A 24,992-nucleotide genomic window follows, 5' to 3' on the forward strand; every position below is an offset into this window, starting at 1 on the left:
TCTACACCAGGGCCCACCACCTTTTGTAGATGGAAGGCAGTAATGAATGCTTTGGAGAGATTGAGGAAATCTCTTAGAAATATAGAAATATAATGGTAAAGGCCAAATGGCACATCCAGTCTGCCCATCCACAGCATTCTCTGTCTCTCCTTCCTAAGAGATCCCATGTGCCTGTTCCACGCTTTCTTGAATTCAGACACAGTTTTTGTCTCCACCACTTGTGCCAGGAGACTATTCCAAGCATTTACCACACTTTCTGTAAAGAAGTATTTCCTTAGATTACTCTTGAAACTTACCGCTTAATTTCATCCTATGCCCTCTCATGCCAGAGTTTTCCTTCTTTTGAGAAAGGCTCACCACCTGTACATTAAACATCTTTATCATATCTCCTCTCTTATGCCTGATTTCCAGAGTACTGATGTATTGAAATAGCCCAATGTTGTTTATGACGTTGTCTATGTAATATACACCATCAATCCACCACGGCATATAATAAACTTCAAAGTGCCTAATTTCTAAGCAATCTTTTTTTCAGATAATACATTTCTAAGTACCTCTATGGTCTTCAGTAACAGCCAACCACCAGCCAGATTATTTGAAGGCTTGCTTCTCTTTCTGGCTTTTATTCATCATCAGACCTCAGTTTTTTTAAAAATTCTTGTTCTCTATACGCTTGTTTTGAGTAAATCAATAAACTTTTCTTATATAACTGTAAAACTTTTGAACTTAGCTATTTTGTACTTTAGCTATTTCTTCATTCTTTTTTTGAACCTCGGGAAGGACCTTAACGTTCAACCCTCATGCTGCAGAGGTTCCCCTTGGGAATAGCTCTGGCTGCGGGAGATCGCAGACTTTGTGAGTAAAGTCTGCTTCCAAGAGGTTGTCTGCTTTGCAGTTCTCCTCCTGGACAGCCTGCAGTTTCAGACTGGTGATAGGGACTGTTCCCTTGGGAGCTGGCTCACCCCAGGTTTGTCCGCTAGTGAGTTTGAGTGCAGGCTGCATGGCTCGGTGGAGGTGTAATCAGGATCGGGGCTGATTGCATTCCTCTGCCAGATCAGGTGTGCGGCAATTCCCGGGGTTAGCGGAGGTCTCCAGCTAGATGGGCAGTAAGAAGACCAGCAGTCCAAGTTACAAGACTTGTTGAGGCACAGGACTTCCCTATAAGCTGTTTCAGCTTCTTTTACTGCAGCTCCCAGCACAGCGTGGCACACTGAGGGAGTACAGAGCTGACAGCCTATCACAGCGATTTTGAGGGGGTCTCACAAAGTAGATTTTGGGCAATTTGGAAGTTAGCCCTAGGTCCCCCCATCCCTAATATCCTAAAATTGCTGCATTTTGGAGGGTTCTTGCGGTTTTTTTTGTTGTTGTTGGTTTTTTTTCTAGCATTGCCTCTGCCGAGTCAGACCATAGGTCCATCATGCCCAGCAGTCCGCTCCCGCGGCGGCCCCCCAGGTCAATGACCTGTAGTGATCTATTACTCAAGAGCATTTTGTCTTGTATAGTAACCCTCTAATTGTACCCCTGGATTCCCTTACCCTTCAGGAACTCGTCCAATCCCTTTTTGAAACCCAAAACCGTACTCTGCTCAACCACCTCCTCTGGAAACGCATTCCCTGAGCTATTTTCCTTTGAAAATTGCTCTTGTGTTGGTTATCTTGGATTTTCCTGATTTGAATTTAAAGTTATTTTTTTGTCTCTACAAGCTTTGTTTTGCAAGAAAACTACTTGGATGGACTTCTCAGGGCAGTGGATGGCTGTCTAGCGAGCAGCCATGTTCCATGTGCCGTGCAGCGCATGAGAGGGGCGAGGCTTCGTCGACCCTGGTTACCTTAACCCCTTTGGGGGGTCCTACCGCCCATTCCATCTGTGGCCAGTCCAAGAAATCAAAATTGGCCCCCGGAGATTCAGCATCGAAGGTGAACAAACTTTCTAAGAGCATTAAAAAGAGTTCCCAGGAGGCAGTTGCTACTCAAGAAGAGGGTTTCTCCTCAGAATTTATTAACATGCTTTACCAAGCTTATCTAGCCAAGAAAAAGGTGCCATGCTTCTTTGGCGTCCTTGCTGGAGTTGGGGGGGTCCCCCCTTCCCAGGTCTTCAGTCCCAGGTCTTCAGTCCAGAATCCCCGAGTTGACGAGGGATGATACACAGAGGGATGACACGAATGATCCGGTTGACTTCATGCCTTTGCTTACTCAAGCAGGCACACCACTGCGGGGGGAGGTAGCTTTGCTCACTGATCTCCAAGATTCAGACCTGGGAGAGGCTATGGATCTGGGTGAGGAGAACACCATTGTGTGGAGACTCTTCAATCCCTCTGCCTTAATCAGGTTAATTTCCAGATCCCTCTAGGTGTTGAAATTGGAGATTGAGACACAAAAACAGAAGACCAAAATTCACTGCAAATAGAAATCTGACACAGAGCAACAGCGATGGAGACACACAGATTGGATGGCAAGAGTCACATTTAAAAACCTTTATTCCAGAAACCAATGGATGACATTAAAAAGACAACATGAATCGTGTTTCAGCCCCTAAAGCCTGCATCAGGAGTCAAAATGCTGTGCTAGCTTCTCAAACTTATTATGTCAGAATATAAAATGAAATTGTGGATTCGATTTGTGTCAAGTCTTTTTAATGTCATCCATTGGTGTATCCTAGGACAAGCAGGCAGCATATTCTCACGTGGGTGATGTCATCCATGGAGTCCCAGTACGGACAGGGAAAAGTGTAGTGTCACCTTATTTTAAGAAACTTCATGACTATCCACACTGTGCAGGCATGAGTGCCTTCCCGCCTGACGCCCGCTCACGGCACCTCAGTTATTCGTTTTCCGCGGAGTAAAGTGCTTTTTTGATTGGACTTTGTTCAGTCTACGTTGCCTTCCCACTTCGTGTTTTTCTTAGTTTTCTTTTTTTTAATTTTTTATTTATTCAGCTTTATGTTACATCAAAAGAAATTCTTTGATAAAGAAACATAATAATACCTAATAGGAAATAAAATATTAAGTATTACTTATATATTACCATGATAACAGTCCACAACTATGGGAGAGAGAATCAAGCAAAAATCAGGGATAGCTGATTATAACATAAGCAAAATTATACATATAATAAGTACAGAGCATAACGATTGTATACTAACTATACGGTCTGGTTGGTGACTTCAGTGGACATCTGAGGGGATACAGAAGCCGCTTTACCCTCCAAGAAAAATTGTAATTGATCGAGTTCATAAAAAACATATCTATTTGCTTGATAATTAATACAACATTTACATGGAAAGCGCAGCTGAAAGGTAGCTCCTAACCCCAATACAGATTGACGTAACATTAGAAATTTTTTCCGACGCAGCTGCGTCCATTTAGAAACATCTGGAAATATAGCTATTCTAGAACCATAAAATTCAACATTCTCAGCCCTGAAGAATAGACGAAGAACTGCTTCTTTGTCTTGTAAAAAAACAAAGGTCACAAGTAAAGTAGCCCTTTCAGAAATTTCAGCAGATGAAGACTCCAAAATATTTGTAATATCTAGTTCAGTCTGTTGATTTTCTATGTCCTGAGTCATTGGTTTAGGAGTATTTAAATAATATAATTTCTGTAAGGGAGGCACTGAAGTCTCAGGATATTTTAAGACTAAAATTAGGAATTGATGAAAAAGTTCCTTGGGTGATTGTAGTCTGGTAACTGGAAAATTAATTAGTCTTAAATTTAAATTCCTGTTGGCGTTTTCCAGATTTTCAATCTTCCTAGACAACATTGCTTTGTTTTTAACTTGAAGATTAGAGATTTTTTGTAAATCAGAGACCTGTTTCTCATATTTGTCTAGTCTCTGGTCTTGATGTTGAATTTCCCCCTCAATCTCTTTCAATTGTAATGAAGAGGTTTGCATAGCTGTAACAGAATAGGAGCATACCTTATGAAGGCTTTCAATAGCCTCCCAGAGTGCTTCCAAGTCAATCACCAATGGTTTCTTCAATGGGGTCAGGAGGGAAGCAGGAAAAGTCGGTGAAACAGAAGAGTCCAAGTCAGATTGAATTGTTCCATTCCCTGAACCACCATGAGCTCCTAGTCCCCCCATCGCTGGCAATTGTTGTGATAGATCCAGCGAGACTGAAACTGCCTCCGGGGTCAAGGGTAAATCCGGCAGCGCAAGCGGATTAGATAATATCCCTGCTGCTTCCTGCAACGCCATCGGCGTACCCGACATTCTCCCTGGGCGTGGGGGGGCTCCCGGACCAACTGGGCTAAGCGAGACTTCGCATCCCGAAGTCGAGATCAATCCCTCTCGATGAGCCGGAACGCCCTGGACAACCGGGACAGCAAAAGAAGTTATTGCTGTCTGGTGCGTTAGCGAAGAGGCGGAGGAGGCAGGAAGATCACCTCTCTGTTTCCCTCTGCGCTTGGGCATGCTGAGAAGGTACGAAGAAAAAGGTTCAAAGTACTTAAATTTCCAATGCAGAGAGAGCCTCGAGCTATGCGACTAGCTCCGTCGCCATTTCTTAGTTTTCTAACATCTTTTTTTTTTTTTTTCTTATCTTTTCTTTTATTTGTACTGTTAAAAAAAAAAAAAAAATTCCTTATTGGGTCAGTCCATGTCAGCTGTACAAGTGGTCCCTACCTTACCATCTTTAATTTTAATGAAACTTGGCATCTAAGTACCCTAACTTATGGCACTAAGCCATGCAAAGTTTCAACCCCTAAAACCTGAAATTCATGTAGTAAGAGGTGCCTAAGTAGAGGTCTTAAAATTTTTGTGCGTGTTGTACGAAACAAATGGGCAACTTTAAAGGCCTCCTGTACACAGAGTATTGCTAACATCAGCCTGAGATTTAGTCTACTGGTGCAACTTTTTGTACTTAATAAGCTTTAGAGTTTTAAAAGTCTAAGTTAAGCTTTCTTCTGATGCCTCAATGCCAAAGTTGGCCAAAAACTCAATTTGCTAATTTTTGGCTTCATGTTTGGGGTAACAAGCAAACCAACACACTGAGAAAAATTTAATTTCACAAATAACAGGATTCACATCTAATAATGCAACCTACAAAGAATCCCTTCATGAAAATCATGAATTAAATTCATTTAAATATTATGTCATTACCTGTTTTTTTACAAAGCCGCACGGCAACAGCCCCGAAGCCCTTTAAATCTCTATGGGCTTTGGGGCTTTTGCTGCGCGGCAGCCGCTAGTGCAGCTTTATAAAGCAGGACCTATGTGTTTCATGCTACACCATTTTTATTGATATGAGTAAATTTGCTTGGGAATACCAGGCATGTTAGTGATGTTTATCTTTTGCTTTTGTTTTCACATGTTTTATTTCCAGAGCTTGAAAAAATGAATTTATTTTCTGAACATTTGGATAATAAATAAGCAATGGATCCAGAAACTATTGATACAATCAATGCTTGCACTAATGTCATTTATCAGCCTAGAGGGCAGAGAGGGCCTTAGAACTCATAAAAAGACCTTCACACATGTCATCAGAAATTATTGACTCAAAGAACATCTTAAAGTTTTGATGAAAGTTCAACTATCTGTCTCCATCATGAGGCAGTGTTTTTAACGCAATTTGATTTTTTACAAAGGTCATGCTGCAATCCATTCTTGAAACCTAATCATCAGGTTAGAAAAAGTCTGAAGTCAAGGATGACTATAAGGATTTAATGGGAAAATCAGTTTGCAATTTGGAGTCAAAAAATTGTGTGCTCCACAGGTGTGATGAGTGTTCTGGTAAAGGTGCACTTTAAGCCTACCCTTTCAATGAATACAAGGATATTGATCCTGAAGAAATGATTGAATTCAAGCAGTGGATCCAAACAGATCATGCAACTCTAGATGTGAAACAAATAGCAGTTGAAGATTTTATAGCTGTGCTTGCTGAAAAGATTACAGTATCTTTCAATACTCGGCTGGTGCCGAGTTCAGGAAGGAAAGGAGCAGCGTGCACAGGCGGTCAGAGCTAGAGGAGAAGTCGGGGAAGCTTTGACAAGAGGCAGGAGAGCCGAAGACTCGGGGAAGCGGCGAGAGTACGCTCCGCCCACCCCCTACATGTCAGAGGCAGCGCCGGACTCCCCCTTGAAAAGGGGAGGAGCCAACGCGGCACACAGATGCTGGTGCCGAGTTCAGGAAGGAAAGGAGCAGCATGCACAGGCGGTCAGAGCTAGAGGAGAAGTCGGGGAAGCTTTGACAAGAGGCAGGAGAGTCGAAGACTCGGGGAAGCGGCGAGAGTACGCTCCGCCCACCCCCTACACGTCAGAGGCAGCGCCGGACTCCCCCTTGAAAAGGGGAGGAGCCAACGCGGCACATAGACGCTGGTGCCGAGTTCAGGAAGGAAAGGAGCAGCATGCACAGGCGGTCAGAGCTAGAGGAGAAGTCGGGGAAGCTTTGACAAGAGGCAGGAGAGCCGAAGACTCGGGGAAGCGGCGAGAGTACGCTCCGCCCACCCCCTACACGTCAGAGGCAGCGCCGGACTCCCCCTTGAAAAGGGGAGGAGCCAACGGCGCCCAGCCGTTCGGCGCGCGGCGAGAGCGCCTTTGCGAAGGGCCTTGCAAGGGACGAGCGCTACTCTCAAGAACACCAGAGGAGAACAGACCGGTAAGGAACCGACAAGCACAGAAGATAAGGAAGAGACAGACACAAAAGAAACCAACCCGCACATACAATCAAGGTGAGGTAGAGCAGAGACAGCACACACGAGAGAGACAACAAGGCAAGCAACACAAGGAAGCAGCAGGCAAGGGACACAAGCACACAAAGGCACAGGCACTGTAACACAAACAGACTCACTCAAATAGGAAGCCTGCAGTCAGGAAGTCAGAAGGTAAGGGGGAGGTAGGATCAGTAGGAAAAAGAGCAGCAGTAGGTCACAACAAATCACTCAGACAACCCACGAGTGAAGCACGAAATGAAAGCCCAAGGAAGTCAGAAGATGAGCTTTCCTGTCTTCTGTATCGACTGCAATATGTATGACTATTTCCCTTCGGGGATCCAGGCATACATTTGCGATCGATGCATGGAGATGGATAGCTTGAAATGTCAGGTAAGACTATTGGAGGGAACAGTGATGGAACTCGAAGACAGAATCCGAGCACAGGAGAAGATTCTAGTGGAGTACAGCCCAAACGACGAGGTCAAGGATCTAGAAATGTTCATAGAGGAAGCCCATCAGCACCACGTAGAGATCCCAGGGCTGGAAAACTGTACTCAGGAAACCCATGTGAAGAGAGAAGACACCCATGCAAACACAGAAGAAAACGAAGACGAGGTAGGAGACAACCGCACACCAGGAGGAATAGTGAGAGCACAGGAAGATGTCCCCCCACCCAAAGAACAGGAAACAATTTCAAGAGTATCATTGGAGGAAGATGACTGGCCCTACTCCAAGGACGTGGACCTACGCCCCCCAAGGAACTCCCGAATAAAGAAGATGGGGATCATCGTAGGCGACTCCATTATACGACACGTGGACAGCCACACCGCAGGAGGAAGAGAGGACAGAGTCGTCACCTGTCTGCCTGGAGCAAGAGTAAAGGATGTGACCAACAGGATCTCCAGGATCATAGATGGCGCACGGGGAGTGGACACCGCTGTGCTTATCCACGTGGGAACAAATGATGTGAGCGGGCGGAAGTATGACAGGGAAGAGATGAAGGGCCAGCTCCGCTCACTCGGAAGACAACTGAAGATCAGGGAGGTGAAGGTGGCCTTCTCTGAAATCCTCCCTGTACCAAGAGCAGATGGAAAGAGACAAGGGGAATTGCAAGTGATCAACGCCTGGATGAGACGATGGTGCGAAGACGAAGGCTTCGACTTCGTGCGCAACTGGACGGCGTTCTGGGGAAAAAGCAAGTACTACAGAAGGGATGGACTACACCTCAACAAGGAAGGAGCAAGAGTTTTGGCAGGCAACATGAAGAAAGCAATAGAGAAGGCTTTAAACTGAAGGACAGGGGAAAGCCGACAGTCGACCACCAGTCGATGGCACGAACAACAGGATGCCCCGACGTAGGAACAAAGGACTACTACTCATACACAAGAGAGGTCGACCTCACAGCCAACAAAGGAGAACAAGCAGGAAGGGACAATTCAGACACAGGAGGGGATGACCACACAGCAAACATGGGAGATAACACAGGAGCAGTAAAGGATACCGTAAATGAAACTGTAAGGACAGCCAAGAGTAGAAGGTCCAAAAAGGTAACACGAAGGGAACTTAGATGTATGTATACAAATGCTAGAAGTCTAGGAAACAAAATGGGAGAACTAGAGACGATAGCAAGACATGAGAACATGGATATCATTGGCATAACAGAAACATGGTGGAATGAAGAAAACAAATGGGACACAGTACTACAGGGATACAAACTATATAGAAGGGATCGAGAAGGGCAGAAAGGTGGAGGTATTGCCCTATATGTTAAGGAAGGAATAGATTCTGTTGGAATGATTACAACAGACAGGAAAGAGAAGCTGGAGTCCCTCTGGATCAAAATTCCTGGTCACAATGGCGCAGATACAAAAATTGGCCTTTACTATTGTCCCCCAGGACAGGCGGAGGTCACTGACTCAAATGATGGAGGAAATCAAACAAGTATGCAAGACAGGCAATGTAGTTATATTGGGAGACTTCAATTTCCCAGGAATAGACTGGAAACTAGGAGCCTCCAACTGCGGCAAGGAGGCCAAGTTCCTGGAGATGCTAGGGGATTGCTTCCTGGAGCAAATGGTAAAAGAGCCGACAAGAGGCGACGCCACCTTGGACTTGGTCCTAAATGGTCTCACCGGACCGATAACAGAAGTAGAAGTCATGGTTCCACTGGGAACGAGTGATCACAATGTAATCAACTTTAAACTTGACATTGGGAAAGGGAAACATGCCAAAACCGTAACCACCACCTTAAACTTTAAAAAGGGTAAATACGATTGCATGAGAGCCATGGTAACAAAACGACTCGAGAAGATGGTGGACAAACTTGAAACAGTAGATCAGGCATGGTGCCTATTGAAAAATACTATTGCAGAAGCACAAGATCTCTACATTCCGAGGATTTCCAAAGATCGGAGAACTAAAGGCAAAGGAGAACCGGCATGGCTTACCATACAGGTGAAGGAAGCCATAAAAGAAAAGAAGGACTCTTTCAAAAAATGGAAATGCACGAAGACAACCGAAGCCTGGAACAAACATAAAGATGAACAGAAGAAATGTCACAAGGCGGTGAGGGATGCAAAACAGGACTATGAGGAAAAAATAGCCCGGGAGGCCAAAAACTTCAAGCCCTTCTTTAGATACGTGAAAGGGAAAAAACCTGCAAAAGAGGCAGTGGGACCCCTGGACGACAAGGGAAGAAAAGGGTACATCAAGGAAGATAAACAAATCGCAGACAAACTAAATTCCTTCTTTGCGTCCGTCTTTACGAAGGAGGACACCTCAACAATACCTGAAGCGGAGAAACTGTTTACAGGAGAAATAGAAGACAGCCTCACCACAGTTGAAGTGAACTTAGATCAGATATACTACCAGATCGACAAACTTAAAAGTGGCAAATCCCCTGGACCGGATGAAATTCACCCGAGAGTCTTGAAGGAATTGAAGGTTGAAATCGGAGAGTTATTGCAAAAACTTGCAAACCTGTCAATCAGAACTGGTCAGATACCAGACAACTGGAGGAAAGCGAACGTCACGCCAATTTTCAAAAAAGGATCGAGAGGAGAACCGGGCAACTGTAGACCTGTGAGTCTTACGTCTGTCCCCGGCAAGATGATTGAATCACTGATCAAGGATAGCATAGTTCAGCACTTGGACACACACGACTTGATGAAACCCAGTCAACATGGATTCAGGAAAGGGAAATCGTGTTTGACGAATTTACTCCAATTCTTTGAGACCGTGAACAAGCAAATTGATAGTGGAAAGCCGGTGGACATAATATACTTGGACTTCCAGAAAGCATTTGACAAAGTTCCACACAAAAGACTTCTCAGGAAACTACAAAGCCATGGCATAGAGGGAGATATACAAAGATGGATAGGCAAATGGCTGGATAACAGGAAGCAGAGAGTGGGCATTAATGGGAAGTTCTCCGACTGGGAGAAAGTGACTAGTGGTGTACCCCAGGGCTCGGTACTTGGGCCGATTCTTTTTAATATTTATATCAATGACCTGGAAAACGGAACATCCAGTGAGATCATCAAGTTTGCAGACGACACAAAACTCTGCCGGGCAATCAGATCGCAGGAGGACAGTGAGGAACTCCAGAGCGATTTGTGTCGGTTAGAAAAATGGGCGGAGAAATGGCAGTTGAAGTTCAACGTGGAGAAATGCAAGGTAATGCATTTAGGCAGTAAAAATAAGGAATACGAGTACAGAATGTCAGGTGCAACTCTGGGAAAAAGTGAACAAGAAAGGGATCTGGGTGTACTGATAGATAGGACCCTGAAGCCGTCGGCACAATGCGCGGCAGCGGCAAATAAGGCAAATAGAATGTTGGGCATGATAAAGAAAGGAATCTCGAGTAGATCGGAGAAAGTTATAATGCCGCTTTATAGGGCAATGGTCAGACCCCACTTGGAATACTGCGTCCAACATTGGTCTCCCTACCTAAAGAAGGATATAAAACTGCTGGAGAGGGTGCAGAGACGAGCAACTAAACTAGTGAAGGGTATGGAGAAACTGGAATATGAGGATCGACTTAAAACACTGGGATTGTTCTCCCTTGAGAAAAGGAGACTGCGTGGGGATATGATCGAGACTAAGCTGAAAGGGTCTAAGCTGAAAGGAGCGATAAAAATGGCTACGGACCTTTATGTGAAGAAAATCAATAAAAACAAGAGAAAAAGGAAGCCGATATGGTTCTCCAACCTAGTGGCTGAGAAAATAAAGGCGAAAGAGTTGGCGTTCATGAAATATAAAAAAACCCAAGAAGAGGAGAGCAGAAAGGACTACAGGGTGAAACTGAAAGAAGCCAAGAGAGAGATACGTTTGGCGAAGGCACAGGCGGAAGAACAAATGGCTAAAAATGTAAAAAAGGGAGATAAAAATTTTTTCAGATATATTAGTGAAAGGAGGAAGATAAAAAATGGAATTGCTAGGCTGAAAGATGCTAGGAACAAATATGTGGAGAGTGATGAGGAGAAAGCAAATGTGCTAAACAAATACTTCTGTTCTGTGTTCACAGAAGAAAATCCTGGAGAAGGACCGAGATTGTCTGGCAAAGTTACATGAGAAAATGGAGTAGATTCTGCGCCGTTCACAGAGGAGGGTGTTTATGAGCAACTTGAAAAACTGAAGGTAGACAAAGCGATGGGACCAGACGGGATCCATCCCAGGATACTAAGGGAGCTCAGAGAGGTTCTGGCGAGTCCTATTAAAGACTTGTTCAACAAATCTCTGGAGACGGGAGTGATTCCTGGGGATTGGAGGAGAGCGGATGTGGTCCCTATTCATAAAAGTGGTCACAGGGATGAAGCAGGAAACTACAGGCCGGTGAGCCTCACTTCAGTTGTTGGAAAAATAATGGAAGTGTTGCTGAAAGAAAGGATAGTGTATTTCCTTGAATCTAATGGGTTACAGGATCCGAGGCAACATGGCTTTACAAAAGGTAAATCGTGCCAAACGAACCTGATTGAATTTTTTGATTGGGTGACCAGAGAGCTGGATCGAGGACATATGCTAGATGTAATTTACTTGGATTTCAGCAAAGCCTTTGATACAGTTCCTCATAAGAGGCTGTTGAACAAACTTGAAGGGCTGAAGTTAGGACCCAAAGTGGTGAACTGGGTCAGAAACTGGCTGTCGGACAGACGCCAGAGGGTGGTGGTTAATGGAAGTCGCTCGAAGGAAGGAAAGGTGACTAGTGGAGTCCCTCAGGGTTCGTGCTGGGGCCAATCCTGTTCAATATGTATGTAAGTGACATTGCTGAAGGGTTAGAAGGAAAAGTGTGCCTTTTTGCAGATGATACCAAGATTTGTAACAGAGTAGACACCGAAGAGGGAGTGGAAAATATGAAAAAGGATCTGCAAAAGTTAGAGGAATGGTCTAATGCCTGGCAACTAAAATTCAATGCAAAGAAATGCAGAGTAATGCATTTGGGGATTAATAATAGGAAGGAACCGTATATGCTGGGAGGAGAGAAGCTGATATGCATGGACGGGGAGAGGGACCTTGGGGTGATAGTGTCCGAAGATCTAAAGGCGAAAAAACAGTGTGTCAAGGCAGTGGCTGCTGCCAGAAGGATTCTGGGCTGTATAAAGAGAGGCGTAGTCAGTAGAAGGAAGAAGGTGTTGATGCCCCTGTACAGGTCATTGGTGAGGCCCCACTTGGAGTATTGTGTTCAGTTTTGGAGACCGTATCTGGCGAAAGACGTAAGAAGACTTGAGGCGGTCCAGAGGAGGGCGACAAAAATGATAGGAGGCTTGCGCCAGAAGACGTATGAGGAGAGACTGGAAGCCCTGAATATGTATACCCTAGAGGAAAGGAGAGACAGGGGAGATATGATTCAGACATTCAAATACTTGAAGGGTATTAACGTAGAACAAAATCTTTTCCAGAGAAAGGAAAATGGTAAAACCAGAGGACATAATTTGAGGTTGAAGGGTGGTAGATTCAGGGGCAATGTTAGGAAATTCTACTTTACGGAGAGGGTGGTGGATGCCTGGAATGCGCTCACGAGAGAGGTGGTGGAGAGTAAAACTGTGACTGAGTTCAAAGAAGCGTGGGATGAACACAGAAGATATAAAATCAGAAAATAATATTAAAGATTGAACTAGGCCAGTTACTGGGCAGACTTGTACGGTCTGTATCTGTGCATGGCCGTTTGGAGGAAGATGGGCAGGGGAGGGCTTCAATGGCTGGGAGGGTGTAGATGGGCTGGAGTAAGTCTTAACAGAGATTTCGGCAGTTGGAACCCAAGCACAGTACCGGGTAAAGCTTTGGATTCTCGCCCAGAAATAGCTAAGAAGAAAAAAAAAAATAAAAATTTAAATTGAATCAGATTGGGCAGACTGGATGGACCATTCGGGTCTTTATCTGCCATCATCTACTATGTTACTATGTTACTATGAGACCTTCAAAATACTGAAAGGAATCGACAAAATAGAGCAGAGAAGATTATTTACATTGTCCAATTTGACACGGACAAGAGGACATGAAATGAAGCTAAGGGGGGACAAGTTCAGGACTAATATCAGGAAGTTCTGCTTCACACAGAGAGTGGTTGACATCTGGAATACTCTCCCAGGGGAGAATATTGCGGAATCGACAGTCCTAGGCTTCAAAAGCAAACTAGATGCATATCTCCTTGAGAGAGGCATATAAAGATATGGTTGGCTATAAAATAAGTACTACAACAAGTTGATATTAAGAATTTTACCTATCAGGAGGAAAAGATCTCAGATTTTACCACATAGGGAACATGTATGTTTTCTCCCTATATTTTTGTGGCATATGGTTGTCTTTCATTGATCAAAAACCTCCTTTACAAAAGATTTGAATTTTTTATCATAAATATTTTTTATAATTTTAATCTTTTTATCTTTTTCTAATCTTGGAATGAGACTATTTCGTAACTATAATGGTTACTAAAAGACTATATAAAGTGCAAAAAACGTTACTTATCTGTTTCTTTATAAGTGTAGAAGTCTCTAGTGAAAGAGCTGAGTGCTTAGATGAAAGTGCTTCAATGGAAAGTGCTTCGAAATAAAGTGCTTTATGCCCAAATAGAAAAAATATTGCACGTTAAAATAAAGTGCAAATTCTTAAAGCTGCCATGATATATCACATTGAACTGGCTCAAAAACAGTTTGAGATAAGTGCTGTTTTTGAGCCAGTTCAATGTGATATATCGTGGCAGCTTTAAGAATTTGCACTTTATTTAACGTGCAATATTTTTTCTATTTGGGCATAAAGCACTTTATTTCGAAGCACTTTCCATTGAAGCACTTTCATCTAAGCACTCAGCACTTTCACTAGAGACTTCTACACTTATAAAGAAGCAGATAAGTAACGTTTTTTGCACTTTATATAGTCTTTTAGTAACCATTATAGTTACGAAATAGTCTCATTCCAAGATTAGAAAAAGATAAAAAGATTAAAATTATAAAAAATATTTATGATAAAAAATTCAAATCTTTTGTAAAGGAGGTTTTTGATCAATGAAAGACAACTATATGCCACAAAAATATAGGGAGAAAACATACATGTTCCCTATGTGGTAAAATCTGAGATCTTTTCCTTCTGATAGGTAAAATTCTTAATATCAACTTGTTGTAGTACTGGCTATAAAATAAGCCAGGTGTATACCTGGCAGGGCCTCCGCGTGTGCGGATCGCCGGACTTGATGGACCGAAGGTCTGATCCGGAGATGGCGCTTCTTATGTTCTTATGTACAGTGTTCTCCCCAGAAATTTTTCCAGCCGGGTGGCATGAAAAAGTAGCCGGGTGGGGCGGGATAGGGAAATTTGGTGGTGGGGAAAATTAACCCCCTCTTTTACTAAGGTGCACTAGCATTTTTAGCGCGCACAAACCCCTGCACTACGTGGAAAAACTAACGCCAGCTCAATGCTGGCATTAGCATCTAGCACATGTGGAAATTCTTCCGCGCGCTAAGCGCACGCTAAAACCACTATCGTAACTTCTTAGTAAAAGGAGCCCTAAATGTGTACCATTTTTATTAGTTAATTATTATTATTTTCCAGTGCTCAATATGACTTCCTTTTTTAAGGTTTGACACTTGTGCCAGAATATTTTTACTAAATTTAAGAAGTATTTGCCTTCTTTCAAATGGTATAGAGGTTAAAAAAGGGAAAGGCGTTAATGAAGTCATTAGGTTCAATCTAGCCATTTATTTCTGCATGAATTTAAACAACTAAAAAAAAAGATAAATATAGCCCAGTCATACAAGAAATGGCTCTACAGCAGGGGTGCCCACACTTTTTGGGCTTGCGAGCTACTTTTAAAATGACCAAGTCAAAATGATCTACCAACAATAAAATTTTTTAAAAAACACAAAGCACACTGTACGCAGAGAAAATGTTAATTATCATTTATATTCCACGGGTTTTCAAAGAGGTCAAGGCAGACGATTCTATGCAATGTCACCTCAGGAACAACTATACAAAAATAGACAATTATACCCCCTCCCTTTTTACTAAATTGCAATAGCAGTTTTTAGAGCAGGGAGATGCACTGAATGCCCTGCGCTGCTCTCGATGCTCATAGGCTCCCTGCGCTAAAAACCGCTATTGCGGTTTAGTATAAGGGGCCATAGTGCAAAATAAAGACAGCAGATATAAATTCTCAAAACAGACACATTTTGATCACTAAACTGAAAATAAAATCATTTTTCCTACCTTTTTATCTGGTGATTTCATGAGTCTCTGTTTGCACTTCCTTTTTCTGACTTTAAATCCAATATTTTTTTCTTTCTGCCCCTCCCCTTTTCTTTCTGTCTCTCTTTCTTTCTCTCTCCCTCTGCCCCCCCAAGCCATCGCGCCAATTTCTCCACTTCCCCGATTCTTTCCCTACCCCCTAAGCCACCATGCCGATTTCTCCCTGCTTCCACAAGCCAGGCTAGAAATGTACAAGCGCCGGACTCACAAGACTTCACCTCTGATGTCAATTCTAACGTCAGAGAGGAAGTTCCAGGCCAGCCAGGCAGCGATTGGCTGGCCCAGAACTTCCTCTCTGACGTCAGAATTGACGTCGGAGGTGAAGTCTTGTGAGTTCGGCGCTTGTACACGCCTGGTCTTGCTCAGGGAGGCAGGAAGAAAAAGATTGCCAAGGCAACGCGATCGACTCACATTGCCTTTGCGATCTACTGGTCAATCGTGCTCGACCATTTGGGCACCCCTGCTGTTATGGTATCCTGTTCTGACCTGAAGAAAGGGGTTTAGTCCCCCAAAAACTGCCTTATTTCCTTTTCCTATTTATAAACTTTAATCAATAGATACAATACTACTTGATTCTACGTAAAGCAACAAAAAAATTTTTTCCTACCTTTTTCGTTTCTGCTTTAATCATCTTGTCTTCACTCTTCTTTCTAGCCAGCATCTGTCCGCTCTGTCTTCCATGCAGCATCAGCCCCTTCCATCCACTGTCTGCCCTCTCCCCGTTCCATATGGCATCTTCCTTCTTTTTATGCTCCTTCAATAAACTGTCTATCCTGTGCCCCTTCTCTTCTCCTTTGTACATGATTGATTTCTGCTCTGCCACCTCTCAATGTTTCTCTCTCTGTCACCACCCCATCTCCTATGCTCTGGCATCTCTCTCTTCTCCTTTCTTTCCTTCGCACCCCACAGTCTGGTATTTTCCCTTCCCTTATTCTCTGGCATCTCATTCCTTTCCTTTTCTTCCATCTCTCCCTCCCCCTCCATGCTCTGACATCTCCTCCTTCCTTTCCCCCTTCCTTTTCCCTTGGTCTGGCATACTTTCCTTCTTCCCTCCATGCCCTGGCATCTCTTCCTCCCTCCCTCCCCTCCAATCCCTGGCATCTCGTTTCATTCCCTCCCTCATCTTCTTTCTCCCTCCAGTTGGGTGCAGCAAGTCTCTCCCCCTCTGCTCCCTTTCCTCCTTCTGTCACCCAAGGCCTGGCATCATGAACTTCTTCAGGCAGCAGCATTCACAATTCACTGCTGTTGCCAGCTTCGGGCCTTCTTCTCTGTCAGGTCCTGCCTTCATGGAAACAGAAGTAGGCAGGACCCGGCAGAGAGGAAGGCCTGAAGCTGGCAACAATAGAGAATTGTAAATGCTGTTGCTAGCCAAAGAAGTTCATGACACCAGGCCGAGCACCCGGGGCAGACTGCTACTCTCCCCCCCCCACGACCCTCCTATCTCTCCCTCCCTACCATCACGAGACTCTAAACAGCACTGCTCTACTCTAAGCAGGCTACTTCAGGGCTTTCTCCTGCCATGATTCCCTCTGGCACGTCACTGATGAGGGAAGGAGGTAAAGGAGGGTCGTATCGGGTTGGGGGGGCGCCCGGGATGATGATGCTGCTGCTGCCAGCGAATCTAGCAAGGGTAAGGCCTCAAAGCACAGCACTGGCGGGCCCCACCCTGACCATTTTGGGCCCTAGGCCTGTGCCTACTGGGCCTATCCTTTAATCCGGCCCTGCTTCCCCTCCCCATATGCCCTGACATCTCTCTCTTCCACTCCATGGTATGGTATCTCCTTTCCCTCCCTCCCATAGTCTTTGCATCTCTTTCCTCCTTTTCCTGATCTTCCTTCTCCCTCCTTCCCTCTCTCTCCCCAATTGGGTGCAGCAGCATTTCTCTTCCTCCTCCCCCCATTGGGTACAGCAGTATTATCAGCATTTCTCTTCCCCCCCTAATTGGGTGCAGCAGCATGACTCTTCCCCCTCCCCCTATTGGGTACAGCAGCAGCAGCATTTCTCTTAACCCCCCCCACAATTGGGTACAGCAGAAGCACCAGCATTTCTCTTCCCCCTCCCCCTCTAATTAGGTACAGCAGCTTTTCTCCTCCCATTCCCCCCCCCCGTCTCACACACCCGGCAGATTCGCTACAGACAAAGGCAAGTTGCAAGTTTCCCTTCATCGCTGACCTATCTCCCAAAGGTCAGCAACAGAGGGAAGCTTACAACTTGCTGCTCTTGCTTACTTCGGGCCTTTCTCGTTGCCGGGTCCTGCCTTCGCGGAAACAGAAAGTAGGCAGGACCTGGCAGCGAGAAATGCCTGAAGTAAGCAAGCGCAAGTAAGCTTCCCTCCATGGCTGGCCTATCTCCCGCATGCTCCGTGCCGGCTTCTCTTCCCTACCCCGCCCCCCCCCCCGACGTAACTTCCGGTTTCGGAGGGAAGCCGGGTTCGAGTTGCTTGCTGGGTTTTGTTTTAATTCGGGCGGGAGTCTTTCGGCAGCTTTTCAGGCTGCGCGTTAAGCAGTGGCGGCAGCAGGATTCGGCAGATGACAGCTGGGCGGGCATCTAAATTTGCTGGGCGGAGCACCCGGCTGAAAAGCGCTGGGGAGAACACTGCATTACATTTCAAAACATCAAACACATTACTTGAAAACAGTTAAAGAAAATTGAAATCTTAATGAACTTCTTATTCTAATGGATTTTGCTGAAAATTATTCTTTTGTTCAAGATACTGTTCAGGGTTTCCATTGGGAAAATAGCTAAGCCACTTTGCACGCTTTTGTTGTCTATTTCCACCTTAACAGTGAAATTCAATGCATGAGTGTTTGTATCATTAGTGACAGGTTAAGATGTGATACAGTGGCAGTGTTTGTATTTTTGGAAAAGTTGATTCTTCTCACAAAAAGAATACTTTCTGCCAATGTTACCGTATATACGTAGAGAGAGACATTTAAATATATCACGGGCCGTATTGAGGTGGAGGATGATATTTTCTTTCTTAAAGGTCCCTCGGCCACAAGAGGACATCCGCTGAAAATCAGGGGTGGGAAATTTCATGGTGACACCAGGAAGTTCTTCTTCACCGAAAGGGTAGTTGATCATTGGAACGAACTTCCACTTCAGGTGATTGAGACCAGCAGCGTGCCAGATTTTAAAAGGAAATGGGATGCACATGTGGGATCTCTAGGGGGGTAAAATCAAGGGGGTGGGTCATTAGAGTGGGCAGACTTGATGGGTTATTGCCCTTTCCTGCCGTCATCTTCTATGTTTCTATGAATATAAGTCGATCTGAATATAAGTCGAGACCCCCATTTCCCCCCCCCCCAAAAGGAGGAAAAATGGTTGACTTGAATATAAATTGGGGGCTTAATAGTCAAGTGCCATGCCAGGATTTGCACCCTGTGTCCCCTCCGTCATGCCCTCCCTTGCAAGGTTCTGCACCCAGCCCCCTTCCCTCCTTGCCCTACACTCAATCCCATTCCCTGCCAGGCTGTGAACCAAGCCCCTTTCTCTGCCAGGCTCTGAACACTGTCCCCCCTCCCTGCCAGGCTTTGAACACTGTCCCACCTTCCTTCCCTGTACCCTCTTCCCCCTAAAAAGAGCCAATCTCATCAGTGACGTCACAATGGCTTGATTGTCCCGTACACCCCTCTGCCCTCTAACCCAACCAGCAGATTACCGGTAACCATTCCCCTTAACTTAAACCACCTAGTGGTTGGCAGGGACAGGAGGGATCCCTCCCATATCCTGCCCCAGCTGACACTAACAATTACCACCCTCCCTCCATCGCATACCTGTTTGTTCCCTGGTGGTCCAGCGTGTATCCCACGCTGAAATCCTCCAGAAGATTGGAAAGGTAAGTAGCCAGTGGTGCACCCAGGCCGACATGTAGCAGCGAGATTTTCATGTTGCCGGCCGGCCCTGCACCGCTCCTTGATAGGCTGATGCAATTTCTCGCAGGATTCGCGGTTCTTGCAGCAGCCTATCAAGGAGCGGTGCAGGGCCGGCCGGCAGCACGAAAAGTTCGCTGCTGTGTGCCGGCCTGGGTGTGCCGCTGGCTACTTACCTTTACAATCTTCTGGAGGATTTCAGTGAGGGATATACGCTGGACCACCAGGGAACAAACAGGTATGCGAGGGAGGGAAAGAGGGAGGGTGGTAATTGTTAGTTTCGGCTGGGGCAGGAGACGGGAGGGATCCCTCCTGTGCCGGCCTAAGGCAGGCCTGCAGGAAGTCCGGAAGGGTTTCGGGTGGTCACTGGGGGATGACCCGAATATAAACCGGGACCCCCATTTTTGGGCCAATTCTTTGGTTCAAGCCATGGTAAGTCACCTTGCGATGGAATTGGTGGAACTGCTAAAAGGTTAGCAGCATGTGCAAACTTACAACGGCCAATAGAAGATCAAATTCTTTCACCAAGTGACCTGTTTAAGTTTTGTGACCAAATTTGACAAAAATCAAGTTTGTTTCAAAAGAAGAAATTGAGTCTACTGAAAAGAAGATTTGGGACTGCCTCTACAATTGCTGGAACTTGTGACAGTCAGTTGATCCTTGATGGGATACATAAGATACATGTGAGTCGAGTATCAAATGATTGCTCATCATTCATTGCAACTCTTAGTTCACTGGTGACTCTCCAGTTAATGCTTCTCTAAAGACAGAAAATCTTCAACCTGGACAATACATAGCATGTGTTTATGATAACAAATGGTGGGTTGGAAACATTTGGGAGACATCAATTGAAGAGCATGATGCACTCATAAATTTCATGTATCCTCATGGACCAATTCACTCATTTCATTGGCCTTTTAGAAAGGACACTTGTTGGATTTCTGAAGACCACATTTTTGCAATTCTGCCTGCACCAAGCACAGTAACTGGTCGACAATACACATTTACAGAATCAACAATTCAACTCATTGAAGATAAATTTCATAACGTTATGTAATAAATAAAGTACATTATGCATTAAATAAAGTGTGACTATGGCTTGGGAACCATAAAGAGACCCATTTAAGGCTTGGAAACCTTGGCTAAGAAACCATCCACCCGTGGCTGGACTTGCCTGGCTATCGGGTGTGACCTCCTGGCGATGGGGTTGTCGGTTTGAATAAACTGGCAATGGTTAAACCGCCATGGACCAGTGCAAGTTTTGACAATGTTTTAATAACTATTAAATACATATGTAGTGAGGAGGTAGGGATCTAAGATGGCTGCTGTATAGACATGTTGAAGTACGCACCTGAAACGCACTATTCCTGGTTCTTTTTTCCCCTTTGGTGGTGGCCTGTGTAGCCTGGTATTCTTGGGATGCTGAAAAGAAGAGGCAGGAGTGCTGCTGGTGCCTCGTGCCAACTTTCGACAATATTGAATAATTAGTGCAGTGAATGCAGGTAGTCGCAGCAATGACATCAGAGATCAGCCCACTGAGGGTGCCAGGGCTTGGCGAGACTGGAGTCACTCCTCTTGCGCTGGATACCACCCTCAGCCCCTACGTGCAAGTGCCACTCCCGCAGCCTCAGATCACTAGCTCTCCAAGGGGCAAGGAAACCCCGGAGTTAGGGGAGGTTCTTTCTCCTGAGGTGGCCAGTATTGCATTGGAGAGCATGGAGGCAGAGCTTCCTATTCAGGGAGTCTCTGCAGGACAATTAGGGGCTTGTCCAGCGATGGGGGAGGGGGGGTGGATTAATCCAGATGGAACATTGCCAAGGAACCTGTCCTGTGGGTAAGCATTTTTACACTCGACAAAAATTTATATTTTGGGAAAAGCCCTCTCAAGTGACCCTGGAGTCCTTATGGGATTTGGTGGCAAACTTTGCTAAGACTATTAGCCCCAATTTCCAAAATATTGAAGGTAAATTGATTCAACATACTAAGGAGCTTAAAGATTTAAGAGGACTTGACTGTTTCTAAATCTTCGGTTCAGAAGCTTGACCAAGACTTATCTTACATTACATTAGGGATTTCTATTCCGCCATTACCTTGCTGTTCAAGGCAGATTACAAATGGATTGTCAGGACATTAGAAGTATTTAGGGAGTAGTTTGTACATTTCTTTGAGTTGCTAAGGATTACATTTGAATTGTCATGGTATTAGAACATAATAACATAAGCAATGCCTCCGCTGGGTCAGACCTGAGGTCCATCATGCCCAGTAGTCCGCTCACGCGGCGGCCCAACAGGTCCAGGACCTGTGCAGTAATCCTCTATCTATACCCCTCTATCCCCTTTTCCAGCAGGAAATTGTCCAATCCTTTCTTGAACTCCAGTACTGTACTCTGCCCTATTACGCCCTCTGGAAGCGCATTCCAGGTGTCCACCCCAGTACTGTATCACATTCTCTGATAATGAATTTCAAAGTTTAATTATTTATTGAGAGGAATATTTCTTCCTATTCATTTAAAAAATATTACCATGTAACTTCATTGAGCGTTTCTATCAATATATACTAAGCCTAGGAGACAAACCAATTCAAGTTTACTGGACGACAACCAGCACATTCATTTTAGATAAAATTGCCCCTAAAAGTAATAGCAAAAGCAGTGCAAATAAATGTAACAAATGGTTTGACACCGAACTTCTAAAAATGAAACAACTAGCTAGACGACTGGAAAGAATTTGGAATAAACAGGAAAATTGGCAGACCGTAACAAATGGAGAGCTAACATAAAAATCTACAAACAACTGATAAAAGACAAATGTAAAGCATTCTACTCTACTAAAATCAACTTATCCTGCAATGGTTCACAAGGATTCAATACAAAAGAGCTGTTCAACCTGATTACGAATTTATTTGACACCACTCGCTACACTCTACCCGTACACAATATTAAGTTACCCTCTTCAAATGATTTAGCTCTGCACTTCGATTCAAAAATTAAAAACCTAAGAAACAACTGTTCAACAAATGACCCTAGTGATCATCAAATAGCTAACATACAAGGAAATTAAACACCTGCAGATATGATCTGGAGTTCCTTTCAGGACATAGATTGGAATAATTATACCAAACTATATAACAAATACTCTAAATCATATTGCGTCCTGGACTCATGTCCCCCGGAAATTATGAAAGTGGCGCCACTAGAATTTAAGTTATTGTTGCTGCACTACTTAGCCCATAACCTAAAAAATGGGAAATTCCTCACTAATAACGGTCACATAATAATAACCCCAATCCTAAAAAATAGTAAAGAATGTTCAGCTCTAGTAACCAACTGCAGACCGGTAGCATCCATTCCACTTATTGTAAAAATCATGGAGGGATTGGTACATACCCAATTGATGGAATATCTTAATCAGTTTTCTCTCCTACATGAAACTCAATCCGGTTTTAGACCTTTATTCAGTACGGAGACAGTAATTGCGGCTATCTTAGATAATCTGCGTCTACTATTTAGCAAGGGCCTCAATGCCCTGATCATGCAATTTGCGAAAATGCTACAATGCCTAGATGCTATTGGTATCAGGGGTGAGGTGTTGAACTGGTTTCATGGCTTCCTTATGTCCCATACCTATCAAGTACGTTTCAATTATGAAAGACCAGGTGGACTCCTTAATCAGAAAGGGTTTTTTCACTCTCTGGAAACTTAAATCCATTAAATCATATTTTGATACCTCAGCATTCAGAATCCTGGTACAATCCCTCATACTGAGTCAACTTGATTACTGTAACATCGCCTATTTAGCAATCTCCCAAAAGAATATGCGACGTTTACAATTAATGAAAAATGCAGTGGTCAGACTAATCTTCGGCCTAAAGAAATTTGATTACGTGACACCTTACTACCAGCAGTTACACTGGCTACCGATGGAAGCACGCGTAAAGTTTAAGTTTGCCTGCCTCTGCTTTAAAGTACTATACGGACTAGCCCCTAAATACATAACTGATCTTTTCTTCTCAGCCAACAGACACAAGAGAAGCTCACATTTGAACTTCATTTTCCCCCCAGTTAGAGGATGTAAACTAAAAAAAACACCATGAACACCTTCTCTCACATCAAGCAGCATTATGGGGTAAAGATCTAGAACAATTGCTTTTGCCCACTACTTATGAGGAATTCAGGAAGCGCCTAAAAACACATAATAGAAACATAGAAAAATGACAGCAGAAAAGGCAAGTCTGCCCACTCTACTGACCCACCCCCCTAATTCTACCCTCCTAGAGATCCCTGCCCTAATGACCCATCCCTTAACTCATCCCTCCCCTAATGACCCATCCCCTTAACCCTTCCCTTTTAGAGATCCCACTGGGCATCACATTTATGCTAAAAAATCAGGAACGCCGCTGGCCTCGATTACCTGCACCGGAAGTTCATTCCAATGAGCAACCACTCTTTCCTGAAGTATCTAGACAGCTGACCCATACATCTCTTTCTCCTCAGTAATTGTTCTCTTGATCTATCAACCACTTGCTTTCACCTCTTTTAAGTTCAATCAATTTGTACTTTCTTTTATTCTTTTGTAAACCGCATAGAACTTCACGGTACTGCGGTATATAAACTATTATTATTATTACTAGTGTTTAAGCCTGTTACATTAACGGGTGCTAGTAAAGCCTCCTTCCCTCACATGTCCCCTATTTTCAGCCCAAGCTCCAAACCCATTTTTACCCCCCCCCCATGGTCCAACAGCACCTCTTCCCTGCTCCCCCGGTTCCTCTTCCCTGCTCCCCCGGTCAGCATCACCTCTTCCCTGCTCCCCCCGGTCAGCAGCACCTCTTCCCTGCTCCCCCGGTCAGCAGCACCTCTTTCCTGCTCCCCCGGTTCCTCTTCCCTGCTCCCCAGGTCAGCAGCACCTCTTCCCTGCTCCTCCGGTTCCTCTTCCCTGCTCCCCCGGTCAGCAGCACCTCTTCCCTGCTGCCCCGGTCAGCAGCACCTCTTCCCTGCTGCTCCGGTCAGCAGCACCTCTTCCCTGCTTCCCCGGTCATCAGCACCTCTTCCCTGCTTCTCCGGTCAGCAGCACCTGCTCCCCCGGACAGCAGCACCTCTTCCCTGCTTCCCCGGTCAGCAGCACCTCTTCCCTGCTTCCCCAGTCATCAGCACCTCTTCTCTGCTCCCCTGGTTCCTCTTCCCTGCTTCTCAGGTCAGCAGCACCTCTTCCCTGCTCCCCTGGTTCCTCTTCCCTGCTCCCCCGGTTCCTCTTCCCTGCTCCCCCAGTTCCTCTTCCATGCTCCCCCGGTCCTTCTTCCCTGCTCCCCTGGTCAGCAGCACCTCTTCCCTGCTTCCCCAGTTCCTCTTCCCTGCTCCCCCGGTTCCTCTTCCCTGCTTCCCAGGTCAGCAGCACCTCTTCCATGCTCCCCCGGTCCCTCTTCCCTGCTCCCCCGGTCAGCAGCACCTCTTCCCTGCTCCCCAGGTTCCTCTTCCCTGCTTCCCAGGTCAGCAGCACCTCTTCCCTGCTTCCCAGGTCAGCAGCACCTCTTCCCTGCTCCTCCGGTTCCTCTTCCCTGCTTCCCCGGTCAGCAGCACCTCTTCCCTGCTCCTCCGGTTCCTCTTCCCTGCTTCCCCGGTCAGTAGCACCTCTTCACTGCTCCCCCGGTTCCTCTTCCCTGCTTCCCAGGTCAGCAGCACCTCTTCCCTGCTCCCCCGGTTCCTCTTCCCTGCTTCCCTGGTCAACAGAACCTCTTCACTGCT

The 24,992-nt window shown here is 45.1% G+C and overlaps 1 protein-coding gene across 8 annotated transcripts in view; it reads left to right on the plus strand.

The window, feature by feature from the left end:
* Window positions 1–24,992, plus strand: part of CREB3L2 (cAMP responsive element binding protein 3 like 2) — a 316,327-nt gene that overhangs the window by 49,084 nt on the left and 242,251 nt on the right. The gene's annotated exons all lie outside the window — the stretch shown is intronic.

This window comes from Geotrypetes seraphini, chromosome 9 (genome assembly GCF_902459505.1).
Source record: "Geotrypetes seraphini chromosome 9, aGeoSer1.1, whole genome shotgun sequence".
Taxonomy (NCBI): Eukaryota; Metazoa; Chordata; class Amphibia; order Gymnophiona; family Dermophiidae; genus Geotrypetes; species Geotrypetes seraphini.